Genomic DNA, 21,714 nt, shown 5'->3' with positions numbered 1-21,714 from the left:
AAAAATGTTTTCTTACTGTTTAATTTATTTTTATTGTTTGAACAGGAAGTGAACATAGTTGTTTCAACAAAGTTTTACTTTTTTCTAGGATTTTAAAAGTAATGATTTTTATCAGGATTCTATTAAGGTCAATATTAATAACACTGAAGCAGGAAATCTTAACTCCCAATATTGGAATTTTGGTACTTTTTTTCATATCCTTGTTCTTCATTTAGCAACTCTAATTTCTTTAAATATGTTTTTCTATAAAATTCTATGTGCCTTTTTACCTTGTGGCCTTTTTATTATTCTTACTAAGCTATAGAAGTGTCCACAAAAGCACTGACAGTTCTTTTCTACTAGTTCCAACAGGGTTAATTTCACCACAGGATTCCTTTAAATCTAAAGAACTTAAGTTTCACAAACATTTCGCATAATGTTTATGGTATAATGGTGAACCAGTTATGGTTAATGCTTTTCATTATAATGAAAATAATAGCAATTAAATTATAGACTACCATATATGGTCGACTGTAGACTATCAAAACAAATTTTAAATCTATTGAACAAAATTCTTTCCTATTGAAACTTAGTTCTGAATGTTTTAAATTACTTATTTCATTATGACACGTAACTATTGTTTGCACTGTATTATGTATTTTTGAGAAGTCGCTCTTTTGGGTTTCTGTAAGAAGCTTGTTTGATAATGTGAGCTGTGGTTATAGTCGTTATCAGGACTCTGAACACAAATTGTAGCGCAAATACATATATGTAGTGAGTAAAATTACTCTGTTCTCAGGAAAGTAAGAACATGCGCTCTCTAGAGACTTAAAATTGTTGAACTTAGACGTGATAACACATCTTGCTTTCCTTACGATCAGAGCAAAGGGTCCACTCTAGCTCTCTACATGCATTTGAATGAGGGCCATTGCAGATATAACTTAGTTGTTATTGAAAATGAATCTTGCAGGCATAAAGAACCCTAGGAAGAATTCTTTTCCCATCATTTTGATGAAGAACTTAATATCTTTTCTTTTTTGTGGTGGAATTAGTGAATGTACCTAAACTGCTGAAACTACATGCTTTTGCTTTGTTATGGTGGATTTTTTAAATACAAAATCAGGTGTTTCAGAGTTCTCTTCCACTCTACCACTACTTATAAAGGCCCCCCCCTTTTTTTTTCTTTTGGTGTGTGCTTGTGCTGATCACGTTCCTGAGATTAATTACATGGTTCTGTAGAGTAGTTTACATGAAAATTATGTTTTCCACTTGATTGCTGCAGATGTCAGGAGTTTGTTACCTATTTAAATAAAAAATCCACCCAATAAGATAGGTGGGAAGATTTCTAAAGTTATATATATTACATATGTATATAACTGGAAACGTTTTATGTCTTCCAAAAATATAATAAGCATTTCTTTTTTTCAGAGTTTTATTCTTTTCTCCTTTAAGAAAAAAAGAAAAGATAGCACAAAACTTAAGAGTTACCTAGGAAACCCATTCATACTCCCAACATGATGTAATTATAACCCTATAATTATTCCAGCTGTACAATATACCAAGTAAGATTCAATGCACATTATAAAGAACTTACTGTTCTTTTCTATTCTCTCCATAAAATAAGGGCCAGTTTGTATGTAGCCCATGTATATGTGAATGGAGTAAGATAAAACCCATGATCTCCTTGCACAGAATTGCAAATACTCTTTTTTGCAATACCAAGGGCCAGACTCAGAACCCTTGGAGTTCATGTGGCACAACTTCCCCTTACATAAACCAATGCTTGAAGATGCTGCAAATGACCCTCTGATAATCTGTGAAGAGGAATCAGAATAGGGATAAAAACTTCCCTGCAAACCCCAATCACTGCTGCTGGCTATGGGACTTTTTGGTGTGAGCTAATCTATGCACTCTGTCAGCCAGAATTTGGCATTTAGCTCTTAGTCACATCTAGTAAAGGACAGCCTGTTGTTTAAGAGAAGGTGCACTTGTTCCTCAATCAAGCAAAAGCACCTGAGTTGTACTGCTTTATATCTTATGTATATTTATAGTAATGAAAACACTCTGAATAGTACTTATTTCAGTGCCTTTCTTCTTAAGAAAGGCAGGTAGATGTTATAGCCATAGATAAAAATCAGTAGTAAATTGCACACTGACCTTAAATCTCCCTGTATATGCCCTTGTATCTTGCATGTTTAATGTTGGATTATTGGGCATGTGTTGCAGCCTGCCCTTCTACATGCTAGACAAGTGTGCATTAGTACATAGCCACGAGTTCTTTATCCTTTAAAATGTTTTTGACAGTACATCTCATCGTAAAAATAGAAATGATACAAGAAACCTGAGAGGAGGGGGTAAAGAATTACTTACAAAAGACATTTCAACGTCTTCCTAAGCCTTATTAATGGATAGAGCTTAACAGTTACTTTGTATCTAATTGATACATTTTATGTTCATTTAATAGTACCACCGTACATTTTATTAATCAAAATTGTATAGTATGTGACTATTTTGGCTTTCAGGGCTCTCAAAAAAAAAACCAAACAAAACAAAACCAACACAACAACCCTTTTTTTTTTATTTTGTTGCATGTACTGTATGTTTAGAAGCAACCAGTTATATACTCAATATGGTTTTATTGTGCCTTACACAAAGAGTAAATCTATACAGAATGTATATCATGGGATGGGGTAACAAGAAATCTTTACTGCACTGTTAGGTGATGGCACACAGAGCATGTCCCGGAACATTTCTGTGCTTAATTACCCAACCAAAGAGATCTAAAGTATGTATATTGTACTGTAATAGGGGTTTATGCCTGGACAATTTAAGTGTTTTATTTGTTTTCTGAAATGATGTGAACTTATTTTTCTAAACACTATGCTGAATAAACTTTATATTTATACATATCTTGTGTCAAAAGTTATTTGGAAAATACTGCAGGTCATTTTATTATTACAAAATTAATTTGAGTGGCCCATATTATTAGTTGAGAACCAAAATGGTGTTGTCTTTTTCTTTTTTTTAGAATAAGTTTTGAAAAAAGGAAACTCTTACCAAAAATTTATAGGCTGACAAATATTTATATGACTGGAAGGAGTAACTGTGAAAAAATAATCTCTGTTAATCTTTGCACAAAATTATGCAATTCACTTAATCAACTGTACTCACCCAGTCATGGAGTCAGAACCAAGTCATCATAGGTGATTCTCCAGTCGGTTTTCAGATGGGAGGGAATTGCCCATCTTTTCTCGTGAGGAGGATTAGCTGGTGGGTTCAGCCACCCCTCTTTGGGTTGGTAGTAGCTCTTTGCCCACTAGACCACCAGAACTACTATATGCTCAGAGTTAAATAATTAGATATCATCTTCCTTTAAAGGAAGAAAATGTGTCATAGTTATTTTTGTGTTCCAAGTGCTGAATATAGTATCTGACACACAACACGAACTCTTGGTTTCATGTAATTAAAGCAAAAGAATAAAAAACCTAACCTTATTGAAAGAGGTGAGTACTACCCATCACCAAGGAGCTGCCATTACCAAAATTTACCTACACCACAGCTGGTGTTTTGGCAGAGCTATGAGCAGAACTACATTGTTGCCAAGTATGCCTAGTTTCTCGTCCTACTTAAAAGGTATATGCCCTCCTATGCTTCCCACACTGAGATGAAGGGGAGACCAGATAACAAAATAGGTGTGTGTCAACTATATAAAGCTATCAAATTCATTTTTATAGTGTACCTAGAAATTCTTTATAGTCTTGTCATTCATTTCTTTTGCAATTCTCTACATTGTTGAACTATGTGGAAGTAACTGCTTAAAGTGACTAGTGAGTGTTTCAGTAAGTGAGTAATTAAAATCAGAATTATAGCCCAGTTATAGTTTACATTTTGACTAAACATTTGGCAAATTTGCTGCCCTATTTAAAATGGTTGTGTTTCTCCTCAGAAACCATTAAAGAAAATTCTCAATGGGAATTCAGAGCCTTCTGCTACATGGTTCCATCTCACTTTTACAGTTTTAAGAAGTAATAAATGGAAATTTGCTTTCCTCCATCATCATTTTAAATATAACAGATAGACAGTAAATAACCAAGCTATAATCAGATAATGATCAGTGCTATAAAGTCAATTGCAAAGGGTAATGGGATTGAGGATGGGGGTGGTAATGAAATTAGCCCAGGAAGGCCTCTGAGGAAGTTACATTCCAGCAGACAATTGAATGATGAGAGAGAGCCAGCCAGCAAGACCTAGATAAAAGCATTCCAAACTTAGGGAACAGCAGGTGCAAAGGGAGGGGCAGAATAACTGGATCACTGTGTTAACCATAGGGGTCATGTAGATTCTGCCAGGTCAGCAGAGACTAGATCAAGGTACACCCTTATTGGTCTATTTCAAATAGGCTGGTTTTGAATATGAGAATTCACTAGCAACTCTGAAGCAGAGAGTGATATAAACTGATTTATACTTTTTTAAAAATTATAATTTTAAAGAAAGTTTACAGAAAGGTTGGGTCATTCATTGATGCACATTTTCATCCCTCCTCCCAATCCCCTCCCCCAATTCACTTTGTAATACACTTTTTGTTTCAGATTGTTAATTTTCATACATAAAATGCCTCCTTATGCATTTCTTTCATATAGTCCTTTCCTTCGTCTGTTCCAGGCCAGTGTTCATTAACATAGTCTTTCAGACTCACCCGTGTTGTGTAGTGTTTTACAAGGTCATTGTTCTTTAGTGCTGTGTAATATCCCATTGTGTGAATGTACCAGTTTTTCTATACACTAATTTTGTTGACAAATTTATACTTTGATTTATACTTTAAAATAATCTTGACTATTTCTTGGGTAACGGAGTTGAAGAGGGCCACAGGAAAGGAACTTTAAGACCGTGGCCATGGTGTCTTGCATATTTCAGGAGCTCTTTTAACCTTAGGACAATTTGTCCCAAAACATCTCCAGAATTTTTTAACTTTCCAAACCTGTCTACTCTGCCTCCTGCTATGAGCCAAAGCCATTTCCTGCTGCTGTAGGTGATAGTTCCACCAGAGTCTGTCTGTCCTCTAACTGCAGGCTGGTCAATCTTTATCTCCAGAGGATATTTTCAGAATATCCTGGTTACGTAAGACTTTACATGTGAAAAATTAAACTATTTCTTTTCTCCCTAAGTCTAAATTCCAGTCTGTGTCTCTCATCTTCATCAGCATTCATTTACCCAAAGAAATTATTCACTGCTGAGTTGTTCGGCTTTTCTTCTCCTCACTTCCCTGCACTCACTACATCTATCCAAGCCTGCTGTTTCCAGGGTTTCTTCAATCAATTCCTCCTTCATTTTCAGGTTCAGACACTTAACCTTTCTTGACTAAATTATCCTAAGGGCCTCCTGCTTGGTATCCCAGTTTCTGGTCCTAATTCCAGTGGACCTTACAATTATGTCTAGGTGGAATTTTCAGAATTCAAGATTGAATTCAACTTCACTTTTACTTAATGTAGAAGGTTCTCAAGATTCAGTCCCTGTATCAGCCTGGTCATGTTTATGGCCACTCCTTTGCCTACATGAATTTATTCCCCAAAAGGACTAGGTGTTTTGTTTGTTGTTTTTACATGCCCATCTCTCCAACTCTCCCTTGAATGCTACTCTTTAGCGTCCTGATGAGTTCTCGCCCAATCTCCAGGGCCCACTCAAAGTGTCCTGTTCTTCAGGAAGCCTTGACTCATCTGTAAGTAGAAGAGTGGAAGTGGACGGCACACTGTGGAATGGGATTTATGTTTTCCTTGAGTGTGGTACTTATCATATCACTGTCTTATAAGACTTCCATTTTTGTTTCACTTGCATTTCATACCATACCCAAAGCATGAAACAAACTCACTGCCATATGTAGATTCCAACTTTTGGTGACCTAGTCACCTGTCAGAGTAGCCATGTTTTCCCTAGGCTTTTCAGAGGCTGGTTTTTCATAAATACATCATCTAGTATCTCTTCTGTGTGGACAAAAACTTCCAGCCTTTAGTTTACTAGTTGAGCACATTTGCGTTACTACCTAGAGACACTGTTTGTAGAGCACTTTAAAGAATACTGTTGAAAACATCATTGTAGAAAGAGTATAATGGTCAGGGGGGAGGGGGTGGAAGCAGAGGAATGAGGATGTGCAGGGGAAAGGGCATTAACCATGGAGTTGTATAATTTGATGAGGGGTGAGGGAAATTGGAAGAATCTATTCTGGAAAACAATGTATTTGAATTTTGAAAATACAGTATAATAGTAAACTACTAATTTTGTTTGGAAGCAGGAGCAGCATCCACTTCCTCAACAACTTGCCTCTGGAAACTATGAACTTTGATAAATGTCGATAGTTATAGAAAGCCTTTAGCCCTTTTTGTTCATAGGGTCACTATGAGTCGTGCCTGACTCGACGGCAATCAACAACTGTAATTTTGTAAATTAATATAATAATAAAAAAAGAAAGAAAATAGAAGCAGGGATTTAAAAAAAATACCTGTTGAATAAACAGAGCCTCTCATAGTCATCTACCCCTTTAAATTAGCTGTTTTGCTTCTGGTGGATTAGGGGGACTATATATCTAAACTGATTAAAATTTTATCCCTATTTAAATTATAAAAATTTATTTCAATACATTTTTATGTAGAATCTGAACACTGTTCTTTGAATCTTCTAGAATTAAGTGGTCTTTATAGCAACTGGTTTCGGTGCTGCTCCAAGATTTTTTTTTTCCTCCACTTACTCCATGTTTGAGATTAGATTCCAGAGGACAGGTTGGCTCAAATTGACAGGCAAGTGAAGCATTAGCAAAAATGTACTTACTAAGCCTTTATAAATCAATGTTTCAAAATAACAGTGATGTACAGAGAAGATATTTATATTTATGGGCAGTTATATTTTCTAAAAATATTCTCTGTGTTTATACTCTGATTACGTGCATTTAAACTGAACAGATGCCTAAAGAGTCTATGAGGAATAGTAAATGGAACATAAGAAGAAACATCAAGAAATGCTGATTCTAATTAGCCTTTAGACTTGGAATATATCAATATATTTCTTTAGGTCCTATTTTTCTGTAAAATGTGTGTGCTGAATATCACTATAGATGAGATCCATGTAGATACAAGGAAATAATCTCATAAAATGCATTTATCACACAGAGTTAAGACTAAATCCATTAGAGTAAAAGTATACTGTACCCTGCTATGATCTTAATATGCAAGGCAAAATCATCCAGATTGAGTCAACAACTCATAGTATTCATGAGGGGGTAAAATTATGAGAGTACATCAGATTTCACTCTTCGAGCTTTTTCTCCAGTACCCTCTCTACTTCCTAATGGGTATTCCCGTCCTTCAAGCACTGTCCTCTTTCCCCAAGAGAATTAAGTGATAATTGTAGTGTAGGCCATTAATAGCTTCTGGTATAATGCTCCCAGTCTCTGACCTCAGAGGAATTTGTATTTTAAGGAAGGCTTTTAAAGATATAAAAGAACCAGGCTGTAATATCAAAAGATAGGTTATGGGGAATTAATAACAAATCTGAAGAAGATGTTCCCTATTTCTTAGCAAAGCAGGCAAGAGGGTGTGTGGGTGTGTGTGTGTGTGTGATATAGGAAAGAAGGATGCATAGGAAAAGGGAGTGTCACTCTTTTCGTCTTTACTCTGAAAGTTAACAACAGTGATTTCTCTAGATCTGTCTTACATAGAGGTTAGGAAATTCTCTTCAAGATAATCACTATGTTGGCGGGGGGGAATTAAAAATTGGTCATCAGCCATAAGGAAACCATAAACATTGACTATAGAAAACAACAACTTTCCTTGTTTGAGTTTTCTAAGTGGTGCAAATGGTTTGCACTTGGTTACTTATCAAGTAACAGTTCAAACCTACCTTGTCACACCAAGGGGGAAAAAATGTCGGAAATCTATTCCCATAAATATTACAACTAAAAGAGCCCTATGGAACTCAGTTCAACATGGAGCACGTGATGCTGCCATGAGTTGAGTCCACTTGATAGCAATAGGTCTGGGGGTTTTTTGCTGGACTGAGAAAGGTATAATTCCAATTTTGTAAATGATGATAGTGAAACATAATTGCTCCAAATGATGCTCTAAGTTAATAAGGGGCAAAGCTAACTTTGAAGCTGCCCTATTAGCCATGATGGTTGAGTACAAGCTATCTCCCTTTGCTAATGTACACGTGTATGTACATATCTAGTATAATGAGGACACAAGATCAGAATTTTCACGGCACTACATATAGGAAAGCTATGTAATAAAACAAGAGCAGTCCTTTTAGAGCAAATCAGACCTAGGGCTATATTCAGGCACTGTAAAATATCCTAGCTGGGTGACCTTGAGTAAATTGCTTCTTCTTTCTTGTGTCTCTCTTTCCTCATGTGTAAACTGGAAATAATTATAATATTCACTTCATGGGCTTTTTGTAAGGTTTATACAAAAACAGATGTCTGGTAAGATTACAATTTAGTAAAATAATTCCATCCTGTTAAGATTCAATAGTCTCTAATCTTTTTATTGTATGAAAAATACTCTCAAGAAAACCTGTATAGCTATATATTTGGGTATTCCATGTTATTTCCTTAGGATTAATCTTTATGAGTAAAATTACTAGGTTAAATGGATAAAGTCCTGGAAAGGGAGTTCTACTGCTTCCTCTTCTCTCTCATCAAGTAGACCAGGTGGTCACCATAAGTTAAGCATTTAACTCATCAGCTCTCTCTTGCCTCAGTTTCATTGCAAAACTCTTTTTCTGCATGTCTGCTATCACTCTCCTCAGAATGAAGCTTAATCTTTCTTAAACTACACACTCTATACTAAAGTCTATTATGAGCATTCTTTTAGAGCAAATCAGCTCCCTTTTTGAGTGCTCAATACTATCCAAATGGTTTACATTTTTCCTCTAATTACAGTGTATCCCAGTCAACAAAAACCTTAATAATTTTTTAATATATCTTAGCATTAAATGAACAAACACCTTAATCCTTTCTTCACTATATCTTTTTTTTAATTTAGTTTGTTTATTTTTCATTTCAATGAACATCTACAGAGATTTTGGAATTCCATTCATCCATTGTTGCACCCTTCTCCCCGCACAACCCCCCCCCCCCCGTTTGCTCCTCTCCTTGAAAAGCAAAAGAAAAACTCCCTCATTGGTACACAATCCCACCCCCTACCCCCAAATATAATCCACTCTGCAACCCTCATTGCATACTCCTACGATAAAAATAATGCCCTAAAATATAATACTTTTAGACTATTCTCTCCCCCATAGACTTCAATGCCGTAAACATATTTCATCCAGTTTTTCTCAGTCTTACCCCCACCCCAATGCCAGCTCTTCACTATATCTTAACATTACAAACACATAATCATTTCTCCAATATATTTTAGCTTTAGACCAACAAAAACTTTAATAATTTTTATAATATAGTTCAGCATAACATTATGACACATATAAAGGAGGGGGAAGCAGCATATATAGACTTTTAAAGAAATTTATAGAATCATCCTCATTCATCCTCATACTCTTTTGTGTCAGGCCATAACACAAATTCTCAGCTATTCCTTCCTCCTCAATAACAGCAACAGTAACCGTTTTAGTTTTCTCCCATTCTTCATAGAAAGAAAGAATAGCCATGTTAACTGTACATCTTCCCAAGCCCCACATTCACAAAAACAAACCATGAGTCTGTGAGTCTGAAACAATAAATCCCACTCTTTTGGACACCAAATGTCTAATGAGAGGGGAAATGATAAATGGCACAGGACAATGAGCATATCTCTGGAAGGGACAGAGGAAATAACATAGCCCCTGATTGTCTCAGGGTAGAAAGTAAATAAAGACCCTGTAACCCAGCCCCACAGTGCCTCTATGGACCCCACCAGCATCAAGAAGTGCTTTTATTCATTGCTGACTCATAGATTAACAGTTAAGGTACAAAAAATGGGGTTAGTTAGGGAAGGAGATTGGAGAGTGAGGGAGACTATTATTCAATGCAAACCCAAGTTTTAGTCAAGCAGTTCCAAGGCATAATTCCTCAGTAAGTCCAGGCTCTGGTTTCAGTTCAGCAGTCAAACCCAAGTCATACAGCAAGATTTACTTCAGAGGAGGTGTAAACAGGTTCATCCTGGAGAGGGTGAAAGTAGGCTTCTCCTTGGAGGCAAAGATTCTGAAGCTCTGTCTGACATACTTTGGGCATGTTGCAAGGAGGGACCAGTTCTTGGAGAAGGACAGTATACTAGTGGGATGGAGGGACAGCACAGGAGGGGAAGACTCTTAAAAGATCTTAAAAGATATGAATTGACACAGAGAACTGGAGTAATGGGGGTAGGTTTGTTGGAGACAGTAATGTTGGCTCAGGATAGAGTAGGGTTCAGAGCTGTTGTACATAGGGTCACTATGAATCACAAATGACTCAACAGCACATAACAACAACAGTTATAATCAAATCGTTCAGCAATGATTGCCTCAAAGTACTTGCAAGTTAGATTCTTAATCCTTCAAACATGCAGCAAAACCAGCCAGATTTTTAACTGACCAGCACAAATGCAAGAGCCACAAGTCACACTTTGTCATCATTTGTCCACAGCAATACCAGAGTCTCTCCACCACCAGGGCATCACTGTCACCAGGGTCTTGCCACGACAAGCCTTGAATGCCTCAGCTCTTGCTTGCCTCAAGTCTTGCTACCTGGTGTGAAAAATACCTCTTTCACTTATCCTAGTCTCACAGCTGATGCTTATTTGCAAGACCATAAGTGAAGGTAGTGGGAGACCAGAAGCTAAATGGCTAAAAAAAACCCACCCCAACTTTTAGTTTAAAACTCCACCTGGCAATGAACTTTTTAGTTTTTCTTGAAGTGATTATAACTGGCTTGGCCATGTAATTTACTTTGGCTAATATGTACGCATATAATACCCAAGCAAAGGTTATGAATGTATAAGGTTTGACTTCTCATCTTGGAAATCCACTCTTACACTTTTGCCATGAGAATGGCATTCTCGGGTGTTAAGGAGTCCTAGACATACAGAAGATTAAGTTTAGGGCTGCTACAATGGAATACTATGCTGCATTGAAAAACAAGGAACTCGTGCAATATTATTCAAAATGGTTGACTCTGGAGAACATTATGCTGAGTGAAATATCCCAGTCACAAAAGGACAAATATTGCATGGTGCCACTGTTGTAGAATGGGACTGACCTTGGGGTTGGGGAGAGACTGAGTAAGATGGGTTCAATAATGTATATTGCACTGAAACAGAGGAGGGAGAAAACTGTTTAAAAGAGATATGTGACTAGGTATTTCTGTCATCACAGGAGTCTAGAGCGATGGCTACATGGTGGAGGGGACCTGGGGGAGGGTTTGTAAAACAATGAAAGAATCTTTTCTTTTACTTTTCCATAATTTTTGACTCATGTACTTATAACTTGCTAGTTAAATTTGTGTCTTCTAGGTTGCAACACCCTCATGATACATCTTCAAGGATATGAACATGTACGGCTAAGCACAATTAATAACAGTGCATCTAAATTCCAAAATCAATCTCCATAATAGTCTATGTGTTTCCTACTGCCAAAGGGGCCCTTTAGAGTAGTGAGAGAAGATCTTCACCCTGAAACCCACAGCGTCCCTTTTCAGCAGGAAGTAGCTAAGAGAATACGCCATCCCTTTTTCCTTATGAATCAGGGTGAAGTCTCTCTCAGGGAGGAGTGATAGGGAATGGCAAAGGACACACTGACAAAGGAGATTAATCAGAACTGGCTTTGACAAGCACTGTGGCAATTGGACAATTAAAACAGACATTGCGGGGAAGAAGAACGAACTGGGGAGGAGGGTAGAGAGAATGGTGCAGCAATGAAGGAATGAAAGCCCAAAATCCCTGTAAATGTTCATTAAAGCTAATAAAATTTAATAATAATAAAAAAAAAGTTTGGGGCTGCTAACCTTAAAGGTGGAGGTGCAAACTCACCAACCACTTCAAGGAAGAAAGATGAGACAGTCTGTTTCTGTAAAGACTTACAGCCTTGAACACTCGTGGGGCACTTCTGTCTTGTCCTGACAGCATCACTGTGAGTTAGAATCAACTTGACGGCAGTGGATTGACGGGTAGGATGCTTGTTGGCTGTGCAATGAGAAAGGTGGGGCACACCTGAGGTCAATTCACATGGAGCTTTCCCAGCTGGCCAATAGATCATGGAGTCGGAAAAAAGGAGTGAGTTTGTTAGGTAAATCATTAACATTTTATTGTTATTTCAAATATGACAGTATGGCAACAACTACTGACTTAACACAGAAAAAAATTAGATAATCAGATTTGTTGGGCATAACCCCATGCATGACTTACAGCACCTAAAGCAATTGCCTATTATTTCATTGTGGTGGTGTTGTTGATTGCCTTTGAGTGGAGCATGACTCACAGCAACCCTATGAGCAAAAGGCTTGAAGCCCCTCTACCACTATCAACATTTATCAAAGTTCATAGAGTTTCCAGAGGCAAGTTGTTTAGGAAGTGTATGCCACTCCTGCTCTTTCAAATTTTCTTCCCACACACTCCATCAAAAACATTTAATCTAGAGGTGGATTGGCTCCACTTCTGGGTTATTGCCCAAATTAAAGGCTTCCAAAATCTAATGGATAAAATATTCATGACCAAAAATCATGCCGAAGTCTTAAACATTACTTCAAGAATTCTTTTACAAGTGTTTAGCGTCTAAATGGGAACTCTGCTAGTGTAGTCCATAATGAGTTGCACTGGAAATCCACAAGCAACTCTGTAGGAGAAAAATAAGCAGTCTTCTCCCAGTGCAATTTATAACCTAGAAAACTGATGGACGATCACCGTGGGGTGGACCCAACTCAACAGCAGTGAGTAAATAAGGTCTTAATTAGTTTTTCTCAAGATGTGTTTTAAGAGGCTCTTAGAAATGCTTCATAGAAATAATCCTTTGTATACTTAAGTATTGGAAATGTTTTGTATTTTATGACGTTCTTGAATATTCACAATGCACACCAGCATATTAAAATTTGAAAGCAGGAGTGGCATCCACTTCCTAAAAAATATGCCTCTGGAAACTTTCTGAACTTTGATAAATGACGATAGTTATAGAAAGGCTTCAGGCCTTTTGTTCATACAGTTGCTATGAGTCTTGCTCAATTCGATGGCAATCAACAACAACAACACTGAAATATCTGAGAATGCCTATAGCAAAGAAATGTGATATGACTCTACATGTCAGTCTTAATTGTACATTAAGTCCTTTTATTCTCACACTGTCTCAATATTTTCTATTATTAAAAAAGCTCATATTTTGTAGAACCTACTTCCAGAAACATTGCCTTAACTCAGGGAGACCACTTCAATGGATGTATTAGGCATTACATGGGCTGGAAAATGGGAATTTTGAGACACTAAAGAATGGTAATTCCAGAACACTTGATTGTACTTATGCAAAACCTATACTTCGACCAGGAGGCAGTCATCAGAATAGAGCAAGGAAACACTGCATGGTTCAAAATTGGGAAGGGTATGTGCCAGGGATGTGTCCTATCTCCATATCTTTTCAATCTATATGCAGAACAGATTATCCAAGAGGCTGGGCTCTAAAAGGAGAAATGTGGCATCAGGATTGGAGGTAGACTCACCAATAATTTGTATTATGCAGATAACATAACCCTGCTTCCTGAAACAGGAGGACCTGAAGCACTTGCTGCAGAAGGTCAAGGATTGTAGTCTTTAATATGGGTTGAAGTTCAACATCAAGAAAACAAAGATTCTCACCGCTGGGCCGATTGGCAGCATCATGATGGATGATGAAGAGATTGAGATTGTTGACAGCTTCAGTTTGCTTGGCTCTACAATCAACACTTTTGGTATCAGCAGCCAGGAAATTGAAAGACAAATTGCATTGGGAAAGTCTGCTGTCAGAGACCTCACCAAAGTACTGAAGAGCAATGATGCCAATCTGGAAACTAAGGTGCACATGATACAGGCCATGGCCTTTGCAAGTACTTGCTATGCATCAGAGCTGGACAATGACTAGCGATAATGGAAGGAGAATTGATGCATTTGAGCTGTCGTGTTGGAGAGGAGTATCCTGGACTGCTAGAACAAACAAATTCATCCTAGAGAGGGTGAAGCCAGGCTGCTCCTTGGAGGCAAGAATTCTAAAGCTTCGTCTGACATACTTTGGACATGTTGCAAGGTGGGATCAGTCCTTGGAGAGGGAAGTCATGTTTGGGAGGGTGGAGGGACAGCACAAGAGAGGAAGACCCTCAATGAGATGGCTTGATTCAGTTACTGGGGTAATGGGGATAGGTGTGTCAGAGACCATGGGATTGGCAAGGAATAGAGAGGCTTTAGGGCTATTGTACACAGGGTTGCTAAGAGTCTCAGGTGACTCAACAGCACATAACAACAACAAACAGTAACAATATATGAACAGCTTACTAAGTTTTTCTATCACGTGAGAGGAGATTGTCCATCTTTCTCCCATGGGCAGTTGGTGGGTTCCAATAGTATGCCTTAGGGTTGGCTGCCTGACTTCTTATGCTAGACTACCAGAACGCCCTTTGAAGTCACCAGATGTGCTCAAACCATCAATCTTCTGATTAACCACTGAGCACATAGACACTGTACACCAGAGTTCTTTTTATTAAATGAGTAAACATTTAATAATGATGGGTAAGATTGGTGAATATGCAATAAGGCAGACATCCTGGCCTATTAAAAATGAGAGTATAAATTAGTACAATCTTTCTAGACAGTAATTTGTCACATTACAACTAGAGAAAGGACCACATATTTGCTGACCACATGGCAATGACACAAAAGTTTATTAATACATTACCTTGGTGAGTGCAGGAGAGAGCATGCTCTTTTATACATTATCAGTGAGGGTCTATTTGGACTAACAACTGTGGAAATATCTGCACTGTCACAATAAAAATGTACATGCGCAGACTTAGTAATGTTTTCTCTAAAGATATGTTCTACAAATATGCTTACATGTTTCACTGTAGCCTTCTTTATAGCAGTAAAAGAACAAGTAAAAACGTGTCCATCAATAGAAAGGAAGTGATTCTATGCCACTCAGCTGATAAAATGGATTGTCAATACTGTGATTAATACAATTAATCAATTACAATGTCCAATCAACCCCTTTTGGAATATTACCTTTCCTTTCACTGATAAAACTATTTTAATTTTTATTCCTTTCTTCCTCTCTTCTCATCTCTGTTAAACCTCCAAGATTTATTTATATTGCATGTAAACTTTTCCGGAGTATTTTTTTAATAGTTGTCTTATACCAAAATTGACTTTTTGTTACTGACTTACATCACTTGTGTGTGTGTGTGTGTGTGTGTGTGTGTGTGTGTGTGTGTAAATGTTTAGGGCTTTTTTCTCATATAGCTGTTTCAACAAAAGAACATTAAAAGTTAATACCACTTGCGTAAGTAATTCTCTTCCTATCTCAAAGAAATTATTTTAAATTTAAAAAACAAAAATTATGCTCAAAGGTGTACCAAAAAGGTATAAGTATTCAATATTGTTAGAACAGTTGTATTACAATGATTTTATACAATTTTTAATTTCCCTAAAAATTATATCATGTTACAGAAAAGTAACAGAATCCAAATGACTATAAACTATACCCTCAGTTAAGGAAAGAAAATAGAAATAAAACTTATTAAAAAGCTCTAAATTCATATGACATGACATTATTATCCTCTATTGAACTGGGGAGTAGTACTATACATGCATATTACTGTGGTTTCTTTACACTTTTCAGTTTTGTAGTAGACAGGGCTTGTCTGATTTTAAGTTATAGAAATTCAAACCAAATAAGCTTAGCAAAAAGGGTATTACTGGTTCATTGAACCAGTAGGACAGAGGAGTTACTAGAACTGATTGGAATCAGGAACTCTTTTCAATTCTTCTACCTCCTTCTCTTTGTACACCGAGTCAGCATTTCCTACAGTAGATGTACCTTTACCATAAGCCTTAGAACTGTCACCAATAACCCTTGGATTTATATTTGCCAGTTTTGTTACCAAAGAAACAATTCATTCCCTCAGGTCCTGCTGAAACAATCTGAATAATTCTCATCAGCCCACTTAAAGTCATATCCAACAACTGAACAGATTATGATGACCTGAATATGGAAGTGAGGGACTATGACTGGCCAATTTGGTTCTGAAGTCTACTCTTAGACCAATGTCTGTAGAAAGGATTGTAGCCTTATGAAAGAAGGCAGCAACACCAAATTCAACTAGGTTATTAGTGCAGGGGGTGGATAAAGAATGTGATGCACCCAGAAGCGAGCTGCTGGGTCCTCAAAACAACAAATTCCCACTGCCAAATTTTCAATGATTATGTTTTACTTAGATATTAAAAGATAAAGTTTAAGGATGAAAAATGAACATTGCTTCTTTCTTTCACCCTGGAGACTTGGGACTCAATGTTGCCTATGAAATATTTCCTTGGAGGGTTTCTAGGCACTTGGGAAAAATAATTACAGTCACTTTTTAATTAGAACTTGTAATCAAACTTGCTCAACCTAAAATGGCCTGGTAAAATAGTTTTCTGAAATCCAGAACCTGGTAGGCTAGCTTTTCTCAGGTCACCTTCCTGGCCACACACATTGCTTGCCCTCACCTCTCCTTTTAGTTTTGATAGTGACGTTGAATCCCAAAGACTCTGCTTCCACATGGTTCTTCACTATCTCCTGAATGTGCAAACTCCATGTTTATTAACCTTCAAAGTACAACACACAATATCCTTGTTTGTTTTGGCCTATCCTGATGGGCAAGGAGTCCTGCCTGAGTTTGCCTTCCACTGTTTGATTTGCTAATTCTATTGTGTGTTTTAGTCATTTTCAGTACACATCACTAGACACCTTTGCTAATGACTCATTTCAAGATTTTTTGGAGGAAATTGTATAACTTATTAGACTTTCTTCTTTACAATTGAGACTAGGCACAACTTATAGTGAAATATTTTTGTGACAAACTTATTTATCAGTTCAGCAGAAGTGAATATTATACTCCTACTAGATTTAGGATTAAAATTTATAGAATTATTAAAAACAGAAGTTTATGTCATCCATTCATAGTTCTTATTTTGTACATAAGCAACTGAGATGCACAGATTTTAAATACAAAATAGTATCTATAACTTGAGGGAATAAAGTTTTATGGCTTAGATGTTAGGCTAATTTCTGGTTTTGAATTGGGCTAGCTTGGGCTAGATTTCTGTTTTTCAGTTTCTACTCTGCTACTGACTGGTTGTATAACCCTAGGCAAGTTACTTACCTTGTCTCAATTTCCTTGTGTCTGTAAAATGAATATGATTTAAACTTATATACCTCATGTTGTTGTTGTTGTTGTTGTTGTTGTTGTTCTTGTTGTATGTTGTTGAGTCAGAACCGACTCAAATCTGACCCTCTAATGGGTTTCAAAAAGCAGTAAATTATATGGGAGGAGACTGCCTATCCTTCTCCCACATAAAGCAGCTGGTGGATTTAAATTGCTTGCCTTTGGGATCACAACACACGTTCTTACCACTAGGCCACCAGAGCTCCCTAGTTCCTGTGTGTAGTGTAAATTAATTGTCAGATATAAAACCAGGAAAGGATAAACTAGACTATTGGGACATTCTAAGAATATGCTCTGGAGCTCTGGTGGCCCAATGGCGGGGAACTACACTGCAGTCCCAAGGGCACTCGGTTCAAATTCACCAGATGCTCTGCTGGAGAGAGATGGATGGTCTCTGCCTGTGCTTGTCGAATCTGACTTGACAGCACACAACAACAACAAAAATGAAATAAAGCTTCATTTTTTTAAAAAGTAAATGAAAAAAATTAGCTCCCTAAATATAGCTATGACTTCTTCTAAAGAGTAAATTTACAGATTGTGAAAAAATATTCAGTAACGATCTATCTGAGAAGGCACTAGTTTCTGAAATTTAAAGAAAGTATCAATATTTCAGAAAAAAACCCAAAAAAAATAAAATTCAAAATGAACAAAGTATGTGAAAAGACACTTCACTAAAGAAGACCAACAGATGATAAACAAATATGTAAACAAAAGCACAAGATCACTAACTATTCATCATCATTGTCATCATCATCTCATTGCTATCAAATTGGAGTGAACTCATAACTTCCCCCTTTGCCCCCTGCAGGTTCTGTAAGTCACACAGGAGGGGATTGCTCATCTTTCTCCCTTTGAGCAGCCAGTAGATTAAAGTCCAGAGAAATGTGGCTTTTGGGTTATCAGCACAACCCTCTACGGACTACTCCACTAGAGTTCCTTGCCATTAGCTATTAGAGGCTGCAAATCAAAACAAAAATGAGATCATCTCACCCCAGCACCAATAGCAAAGTTTAATAGGATAGTAAACAACAAATCCTATGGATAATGTGGATGCTGTTGGAGCTCTCTTACCACTTTTGGGAATGTTAAATGATGCAACTACTATGGAAAATCGGGAGAAAAGTGCAACAATGAATGAATGGAAAGACAAAATCTCTGTAAACTTTCATTAAAATTAATAATATAATAAAAAAGAAGCTTTGATGGCAAATTTTCCCAGTGCAACATGTTTTTTTGATTTCTCAACTGCTGCTGTCATGGATATTGGGTGTGGATCTAAGTAAAATGAAATGATTAACAATGTCAATCTTTTTTCCACTTATCATGATGACCTAGACCTATTGGTCTAGTGGTGAGGATTTTTGCTTTTTTTGATGTTGAGATGTAATCCATATTGAAGGATGTAGACTTTGATCTTCTGTAGCAAGTGCTTCAAGCCTTTTACACTTTCCGTGCAAGCAAGGTTGTTTCACTATATAGCACAGGATGTGCTGAGCCTTTCTCCACATTCTTCTTCATGTAGTCCAGCTTTTTAAATTACTTGCTCAGCAAACACATTTAGCCTACAGTATCTGAGAGCTTGACAATGACTCAGGATGACAGAAGAATCAGTGCCTTTGAATTATGATGTTGGAGAAGAGTAGTGACTATCTCAACAACTGCCAAAAGAACAAACAGGTATGTCTTGGGAAAAATGCAACCCCAGTACTCCGTGGAGGCAAGGATGGTGAAACTTCATCTTACATACTTTGGGCATATTGTTAGAAAAGGCTATTCCTTGGAAAGGGACAACATGCTTGGAAAGGTGGAAGGTCAGCATAAGAGAAAAAGACCCTCAACAAAACAGATTGATATAGTGTCTGTGGCAATGGGCTCAAGTGCATTGGTGAAGATAAGGGTTGGCACAGGATAGGACAGAGTATAGATCTGTTGCTCATAGGGTCACTATGACATAACTCAGTGGCTCTAAGAACAACAAAAACAACTTCTTGTTGTTAAGTGCCATCGAATCGAATACAAATCATAGTAACCCTGTGAACAAAAGATCTGAAATCAATCCTGTCCTGTGCCATTCTCACACCTCCTGACACATAAGAGCCCATTGCAGCGGTCACCTTGTCAATCCACTTGGTTGAGGGTATAACCCTCCTTCGTTGACCCTCCACCCTTCCCAACATCATTTTCTTCTCCAAGGAATAGCCCCTCCTAACAATATGTCCAAATATGTTAGGCAAACCTCATCATTCTTGCCTCCAAAGAGCACTCTGGATGCACCCACTTAAAGGCGTATCTATTCGTTTTCTTGGCCATTCATGGAATGTTCAGCACTTTTCTCCAAAACCACAGTGCAAAGGTATTTTATTGATTCTTTTTCTGTCATCCTTATTCATTGTTTAGGTCTCAGATGCATAGCTAATAATTAGAAAGACCATGACCTGAATCAAACGCATCTTAGATCTTAAACTGACATCACTACTCCCCAATGATTTGGAAAGGTCCCTAACTGAAGATTTTCCCCTTGAAATGCATCTCCTATTTTCTGACTGTTTACCAAGAGTGTTACTTGTGTATCCAAGCAAGATGAAGCTATTGACAGTTTTAATCTCCTCTCCATCCATCATGACATGGCCTGTGGGTCCAGTGATAAGAGTCTTTTTCTTGATTGTGAGATGCAATCCATGCTGTAGGCTACATTCCTTGTTCTTCTGCAACAAGTCCTTCAAGTCCTCCTCACTTTCATCGAGTAAGGTTGTGTCATCTGCATAACACAGGTTACTGAAGAGTCTCCTTCTGATCCTCATGCCACACTCCTCTTCACAGAGTTCAGCTTTGTGGATAATTTGCTCAGCGTATAGGCTGAACAGGTACGGAGACAGACATCCCTAACACACTCCCTTCCCAATTCCAAACCAGGCAGTGCTCCCCTGCTCCATGTGCACAACAGCTTCCTGCTCTAGGTATAGATTCCTCATGAGCACAATCAAGTGCTCTGGGATTCCCATTCTTTTCAATGTCAGCCGCAACTTGTCATGATCCACACAGCAACTAGCATCCATCAAAGTATATCTCTTCCAAATTTCCTGGCATAAGCTAGTTAATATGTCCAGGGCTATATCTGTTTATTGAAATACCTCTATTGATACACCATAAACTTCTGGAGCCTTATTTTCTGCCAATGCCTTTAGTACAAATTAGACTTCTTCATTCATTAGCATGGTTTCTTTGTCATTATTTTTTTTATTTTATACTGGTTAATTTATAAAGTTCTAATATGTTGCTTTTCACACTGGGACCTTTCCTTCTCCTTCACTCCCCCCATCAAATTGTGCGGCCCTGTGATTAAACTTCCATCCTCACTCCTCGGCTTCCATCCTCCTCCCCTTGGATCTTCATACTCATTCCCCAATAATAATATTATACAGTATTTGTCCTTATGGGAAAGAGTTAGTTCATTCAGCATAGTGCTCTCTAGTCCCTCCCAAGTTAGGTTGTAATTTACAAAATCATTACTCCTGTGTACTGCATAGTATTCCATTGTATGAATGTACCATAACGTCTCAATCCATTTGCTTGACATCTGGACTGTTTCCATGTTCTTGTGATGGTTAATAATGCTGCTATGAACATTGGTGTACAAGTCTTCATTTGTGTCTCAGTTTTCATTTTCTCAGGGTATATTCCAAGCAGTAGAATAGCTGGGTCATATGGAATTTCTATGTTCACCTTTTTGAGGAAGTACCAAACTGCATTTAAGTGGTTGTACCATTTTACAGTCCCACCACCAATGTGTAAGAGTTCCTATCTTGCCACATCTTCTCCAACATTTATTACTTGCTGTTCTGTTAAACTTTTCATTTTTCCAAGGAAATTGAAAGGGAAATTTTCAAATTTCTTTGGAGAGGCAAGAGACCTTGAATAAGCAAAATGTTTCTGAGAAACAAAAATGAAACAGGAGATATAGCACTCCCTGACCTCAAAACCTACTACACAACAGTAGTAACCAAAACAGTATGGTGCTGGTATAATCAGACACATAGATCAATGGAACAAAATTGAGAATCCAGAAATAGACCCAGATATCTATGGTCAACTAATATTCGACAAGGAAATAAAACCTATCAAATGGGGAAATGACAACCTCTTCAACAAATGGTGCTGGTAAAACTGGACTACTACCCGAAGAAGACCATGGCCTGTATCAAACGCACCTTAGTCTCCAGAGAGACACCATTGCTCTTCAGTACGTTGGAGAGGTCCCTAACAGCAGACTTTCCCATGGAAATGCACCTTTTAATTTCCTGGCTACTGGTGCCAAGAGTGTTGACTGTGGAGCCAAGCAAACT

Source organism: Elephantulus edwardii, unplaced genomic scaffold (assembly GCF_000299155.1).
Source record: "Elephantulus edwardii isolate Elephantulus edwardi_28Jun2011 unplaced genomic scaffold, EleEdw1.0 scaffold00104, whole genome shotgun sequence".
Lineage (NCBI taxonomy): Eukaryota > Metazoa > Chordata > Mammalia > Macroscelidea > Macroscelididae > Elephantulus > Elephantulus edwardii.
Note: the sequence above shows the minus strand (reverse complement) of the source record.